The sequence below is a fragment of the Ostrinia furnacalis genome, unplaced genomic scaffold, assembly GCF_004193835.3.
Source record: "Ostrinia furnacalis isolate ACB-3 unplaced genomic scaffold, ASM419383v2 OfSCF0216, whole genome shotgun sequence".
In the NCBI taxonomy this organism is placed as follows: Eukaryota; Metazoa; Arthropoda; class Insecta; order Lepidoptera; family Crambidae; genus Ostrinia; species Ostrinia furnacalis.
In genome coordinates, this window is record NW_021130455.1 from 1123726 (window position 1) to 1130679 (window position 6954).

Sequence of the window (6954 nt, forward strand, 5' to 3'; positions counted from 1 at the left end):
CTTGCGGCAGCACGAACTGAGCGCCTTTGACAGATCTCCTCGTATGCTTGATCATATTGGGCATTTCGATTTCACCTTGAGGTGCCTTGAGCGTCCGAAAAACAAAATGGCGATTAGCAGGCGACCACTCCGCACGGCGTCGCTCGCGCGATTGGCGTTGTGTCCAGTGTTGCAAAAGTCAAAAAATAAAATTCGGTAAATTTTCTAGCCAAAAATCGGGAGAAATCGGGTGATTTAAAAAAAAGTCTATACCTTTACTTTAAATACTGTAAACTTTATTAAAAATAAAGAAAGGTATATTTTTAGGTTTATTAATGCTCATACCATTTCTTGGCAGCAATTTTTTCAAACATTTTATGTTCTATCTTAAAATTATAACATATTTGGTCATTTTCTACTACAAATCTTTTAGTGTGTAGGAGACCTATAATAGATTCGGTGGAGAGTTTGTTATTTTAAGGGAATTTCCTCTAAACAATATTGAACCTTATTGTGAATGCGTTTCGATGCAATATCTTTTGTGTATACTGCGGTAGTGAAAGGCCGTGCGAGAAGTATTGGGGAATTCCCCTGCATAGTTTAAGTGTTACCAGGTTAGTTTTAGTGTTGTCGGCCTTAGAATTGTTTGGCACCTTAGTAGTAAAATAAAGGAAATGGAAATTCGGGAGATTAGGTCGTTAAATCGGGATATCGGGAGGGAAGAGCCGAAATCGGGAGATCTCCCGATAAATCGGGAACGTTTGCAACACTGGTTGTGTCGAATGAGTCTAGACTCTAGATGTGTTAGTACACGCACACACGCGCAAATACACAGGACGATACTGTAGATATTGTCGATGTTACAACGGCCCCTGTTACTTTTGCCTTCGGTCTACCCTACGTTATTCGTTATCATTTCTTGATAACAATGAGGGCAATACAAATCGGCGTACTCGATCGCAGAGATTAAAAACGTCTTTGAATTGTAATATCCACAATTGTAACAAACGTCACTTGCGATAATGCCTTCGTCTTGAAACCATGGTCGAACATCCTCATGTGGAAGACAGTCCAAATACAGGGTGATTCAAAATATCCCCTAATGCCTGAAAGGGCACAGAAACAATAAATCTGAAATAGAAGCCGTTGTCCCTTGTCGTATCTTGAACTGTTTTGGAAAAAACTTAAATCGAAAGTTTCCAAAAAGTAGATGTTTCATATCTTCTGTTAAAACTTTTTTACTTGTTTGTCTCAATTTTGGCCTTATAGACGATAAATAAGGATCAGATGATATTATTAAATAATTTAAATTTTTTTCTTTCTTCGCTTCTTTTGAATGGGACTCAAATCACTGAACGGTTTTCTAGGAGAAAGTTTTATAGTAGAAGTACCCATTGAACTTGTAGCTTGAACTGAAACCGGAACATCATCAAAACGAGATGTAGAGGTCTATTGTCAGTATCCATGTTTGTGGAATCTGAAGTTAGTTTGTTCTGAATACTATTAGGCCAAGAAATGTCAGACTGTAACCAGCTTTCATATTTTTTTATAAATGTAAGATTTGTACGATTAGGGTGCATCGTTGAACAGTGAACCGGCCTTTTTTCTAAATGCTCTAATTAGCTGGAAAATGAAGCTAAAAATGTCGTTATGGTCTTATCAGTCAGGTAATTTAATAAGGTTTCTAATTTTTAGGCTATAATTAGCCTCAGCAATAAAACGGAAACTTAAATTAGGTTTTAAAAAAAATGAAATTTGGCTCACTTCAATATATCAATATATATTGGTTATGGCTATTGGAGCGGGTACCACTTTCCATACATTGGTGCCCATCATCCTTTATGGAAACTTTCTTTTCCTAGTTGCCATACCATGATCGTGACGTTGTAAGAGCTGCTCCTCACCTTGACAAGAAATGTAAGATTTGTCCTGTGCACAAGGTATCTTACATTTCATTGTGCAAATAAATTGTATTCTCATTTCATTGTGCAAATGAATTGTATTGTATTGAATCTGACTCGCGACGCAGTTGCACATAACCAATGGCATCGTCCCCATACGATTCCCTTGCAGACCTGCAAAAGTAAACAAATTATGGTTTGTTTCACGAAACTGCGCCAAAGTTTAACCTATAAAAGTTAACATTCACAACCTATTATCTCAATCATTATTTCACTTTCTTATCGTCAGTAATAGGTGTATTCACATTCGTCTGACGAGACAAGGAAACCATTGATGATGTCTTCGTTTGTCGCTTTCGACAAAATTTGCGCGATTCTGTTCTCGTATTAACGTTGGAGTCTTTGTTTCTGGCTTTCGATGCCTCTTTAGATAATTTGCCAATAGGCATGATATTGAAGTGCTTAATCATTTCAGCCCGGTGCAGTAAAAGTTTGTGGACACTTAAAGGCATGTGATACCATGTGCATGTGAGCCATAGAGCTCCACATAAAATTCTGCTGTTTGGCGCGCAATTTTTTTTAACGCCTCAACTTTTATGGGCTCTCCCCACAGGCCATCACACGCAAGTGTTGCTTGGATCAAATTAGCATCCAATACTGTAATATCTGCAGTTCTGGTAGGATTACTAAAAAATATCCTTGATGTGTTTCCATCGTTTGTGGTTCCGGAACCTGAAATAAAAATTATAAATGAATTAAAACTAATTCACAACTTTGCATAGAAAAAACTAACGTTACTTGAAAAAAAAAAAGTTTAAGAACAACGACTGTTATCATAACTCACCTTGTTTGACGATGTCTACTAGGAGGCCCATTTCATCACGGATGGTTATTTTGTTATGGTTTGTTTTCTACTCTTCAATGACTCTTTTCTGGCTTGCCATGTTTTGAAGTCCAGACTCCAGTCTATACGAAATATGGAGTAGGCACTCCATACATCTAATCCACACATGAAGTGTAGATAAACCATACTGATATTATACATATCTGTTGAAACAGGTTTTCTGGATAGAAAGTGAATTAATTAACAAAAATATACACAGCATTACGGTAATCTGAAATTAATTTATCAAATTATTTAAAACTTACTGTGAGATTTGAGATTTTCTCCAACTTATTCATTTCCGAAGGGGTAGCTTTACAGATGTCACAAGTCTGCGTTGAGGTATTTGACAGTTGCGAAGTGATTTTACCATCTATCATGGTTTTATGCTCCGGTTATGGTTATAATATGTCTTATGACGGCCTCCAGTGCTGCAATCTCAGTTTCAATCAAAGCCTGTTCTTCCTTAATATTTAATTTGTTTTCATTTGCGAAATGAAGCGGTCTGTAGGACATTGTCAGTGTGACCAGATTAAATTTTACGTAATACCGAGGCACCTCAAAAAAATACTGAAATATACTGACTTACATTGGGCAGATATACCAAAAAAAATACTGATTGCGTTAACAAGTTTTATAATTCATGCTCACAATAAATGTTAGAATTATACGACTAAGCACAAGTGTTTGTGTTTGTACTAAGATCAGTCGACTCGTCATTAATAAGCGAAAACTCGTCAATAAATTACTCAAACTCTCTTTATTTAAAACTAATTAATAATTATACGAGTATGTAGGTATGAATTGTTGTTATTTTATTTTTATTTTTAGCGATATAAATTTTATTGCATGTTCAATGAATCAATTTAGAATTCAGAGGTATTCCACAAACAACACTATGCCGCGTGCGTTGCGCTTGCGCCCCCCTATCCGCGCGCCGCGCCCGCGCCTCCTCATTTGTCAACTTTACTCTCAGGGGCATCGTGGGTCTGAAGTGTAGTTCTTTAACGAGACCCACGATACCACCAGGGAATGTCTGCAGTGNGGAGCAGGCCACGCCCTAAAATGTCCGGATGTCGTCATAGTATTATGGAATACATATAAAATACTTTTATTATTTCATTTTTTAATCCTCAAGTGTCCGTTACAATCTAATTAATATTTAAGTATTCAAAAAGTAAGAGATTAATTTTGATACTTTACTGCTGTGCCCAGGAATCTAAGGCGGTTTCTGACAATGTCCTTTCATTGCATGTTCAATGAATCAATTTAGAATTCAGAGGTATTCCACAAACAACACTATGCCGCGTGCGTTGCGCCCCCCTATCCGCGCGCCGCGCCCGCGCCTGTCCTCATTTGTCAACTTTACTCCCAGGAGTATCGTGGGTCTGAAGTGTAGTTCTTTAACGAGACCCACGATACCACCAGGGAATGTCTGCAGTGGAAACGGAGGGTCTGCAGTGAATTTCAGCAACTGACAAATTTGTAGAGCATCCATCAAATGTAACACTTACTACTGAAACTCCAACGTCATGCCATTTTTGTAAACAGGTGGTACAGCAGTTTTGCCTGCTATTAAAAAGTAACCTACAGGGAGTTTTAAATTTTCAGTCAGCGACATAAATACTAAGGCCTGTGATGCTACGTACGTTATCGTCATCATCACCTTCTTGAGGACCTGCTCCGAAATTAACGGCACCGACCTTCCGTTGGTTGTGATATAATTTTTGTTTACGAATAGCCATCTCGTCAACATGATTATGAAAGTTTAAAACAACATACATAAATAACAATATATTCTGTACATACATTTTTTGGATACTCTAACAGGTGTTCTATTTTTGCCAATAGAAATAATACACTCGCTTTCGAATGCCGATATCTTGTGAAAAATCTTTTCGTCGTATTTCGTGAAAAAATCTGGTCTTTCACGATAAATGTGGTCGCCTAAATAAATTTGATTCAAAAAGTGTTTCCACAGTTTCTATAGCATCGAAAGCTTAAAAAAAATAATTTAATTCAGAAGTTTCCATTTTGCCATTTGCCGCGTACCCAGTGTGACCACTTTTTCATCAGATAATCTACCAAAAACGATGCTCAAATCTACCAAAATCTACCAAGACCTATTTAAAATTCTACTTAAATTCTACCACTAATACCTATCTAATCCAGGTGGTTGGCACATAAAATAAAACATATAATTTGAACAAAAGATAGTATTTTTATTTATTCATCATCATCATTATAGTCTTTTTTAACATTTTTATATAATTTTTTGTCAAATTTCATTACTTGTAGCATGGATGCTTCAGGTTTAAAATTTGTGCAATTTCCAGCGCTATTTATAATATTAGTATAGATAATAATTATAACACTTTTAAAATTAGTACTTTTTAATAATACAAGTTTTAAGTTTAATTTCATTGATAAATAAAAGTACTTCTTAAAAATAAACCCTTGGTTTGAACGTTTGAATTTTTTTATGTCGATATTAACAACACTAGCCAATATGTGGCAACATTTATGTGCATTGAATTGAACTGTCAAGTTAGTTCGCCTTCTTATAGTGACCATAAACGGACCCTAAAGTTCTTTTTTTCTGGCCTGGATTCTCGGCTCGGTTACAATTTAATTTTGGACTACCATTTATAACAATGTTCTAAAAATACCAATTATCTACCAAAATCTACTAAACGATTTCGCACTACTAAATCATCGTTCTCTTTGCCTCAAAAAAGTAGAAATCTACTAAAAGTGGTCACGCTGCGCGTACCTAATTGACAATAAAACTGTCATCTAACACTTAGGGGCCCGGAAAGTTTATTATTAGAGTTAACATATTGAATTGAAATAATATCTTTACTTATGCTATCTTTTATGAAATGATATTTGATATCAATATGTTTGGCTCGTTTTGAAATTTCTAAACTTTTTGACATCATTGCACTTTGATTGTCAACAAACAGTTTTACATTATTCAGATTCAGACAACCCAAATTACTTGCCACTCCGACGAAGTTCAGTAGCTCTTGTGTAGTTGCAGCAGCGGCCACATATTCCGCTTCTGCCGTTGAGAGTGCCACGCAACCATGTTTCTTGGAAAACCAAGCAACTGGATTGCATCCGTGCAATCTTTCAAGTAATTCTCTTCCCATTTGATCGATAAAAATTTTTAGTTCACCCAAAGCATTTCTGATTAGTTTCAATGCATGGTAAGGATCGATAAATACCTGTACTTGTTTCCCATACCATTAGAAAATTGGTATCTGTCTGGTGGTCTGGTCCTTTAAAACATTACAACCTAAAGTTGTGAACATGCTGAAGTTCCCAGCCAGACCGTCGCACGTTAGACTCACTACTTCCACTTTAGCATTTTGGCACAATTGGAGTGCTGTGTCGCACAGTGAAGCTTTTTGTTCGCCTGAAAGAGACAGAAAGTATCCTATTGGAAGTTTCCAGGACCCATTTATTGCTGTTACAAGTAATACCAAACATTGGCTGACTTCGCCAACATTGCCATAGCTTTGGGATCCCATGACAAACACTTCCATATTGACATTTCATCCATCGTTAATGCACAAATGAGAGGGTCGCGGCTTTCAGAAGCTTTTAGCTTTAACTGCCGCATTACTTGCCGCTCCTCCCGGATATTGAAATTAATGACTTCCTCCTCGTCGGCGGCTTCCAAACAAAAGTGACGTATAAGATTTATGCAATCATTTTTGTATTTAAGAAAATAAAAAAGCGCCCCCGCCGCACTTTACCGATTTTTAGAAACTTATATGCAAAGAACCATAACATATAAAAAAAACACACATCAAAAACTTATAAATATCCGAAAGGTTTCGTGTTTTGGCATTCTCGCGCACTAAGTTGCGGGCACAGCTAGTTTTTAATAAATACTTACCCTGAGACGGGAACCAGACGGCGTAGGCTGATAAATCACCGCCTCCTCACTCGAGCAGGTGATTGTCCCACTTGGAGATCTATGAGCGGGGAAGGCAGGTACTAATTTTTTTGACATTTCTGTAAATACAGAGGTTTCTTATAAAATATTGCAAACGGAACCCTACTAACAGCTGCTTAGCAAAACAGGACGGACAGACACGAAACTATTACTATTGACGAAGAAATCGCGGAACATACCAACTTTGAGTAACCTGATAATTTCTTCAGACATCATAACACAAC

The 6954-nt window shown here is 36.9% G+C and overlaps 1 long non-coding RNA gene across 1 annotated transcript; it reads right to left on the reverse strand.

Moving 5' to 3' along the window:
* Window positions 1-373: 373 nt before the first annotated feature.
* LOC114357534 (uncharacterized) lies at window positions 374-2760 on the reverse strand. Its single transcript, XR_003656307.1, has 2 exons — window positions 2725-2760; window positions 374-2612 (listed from the first exon to the last, which is right to left on the reverse strand). It is a non-coding gene; the product is annotated as an uncharacterized LOC114357534 (long non-coding RNA).
* Window positions 2761-6954: the final 4194 nt, after the last annotated feature.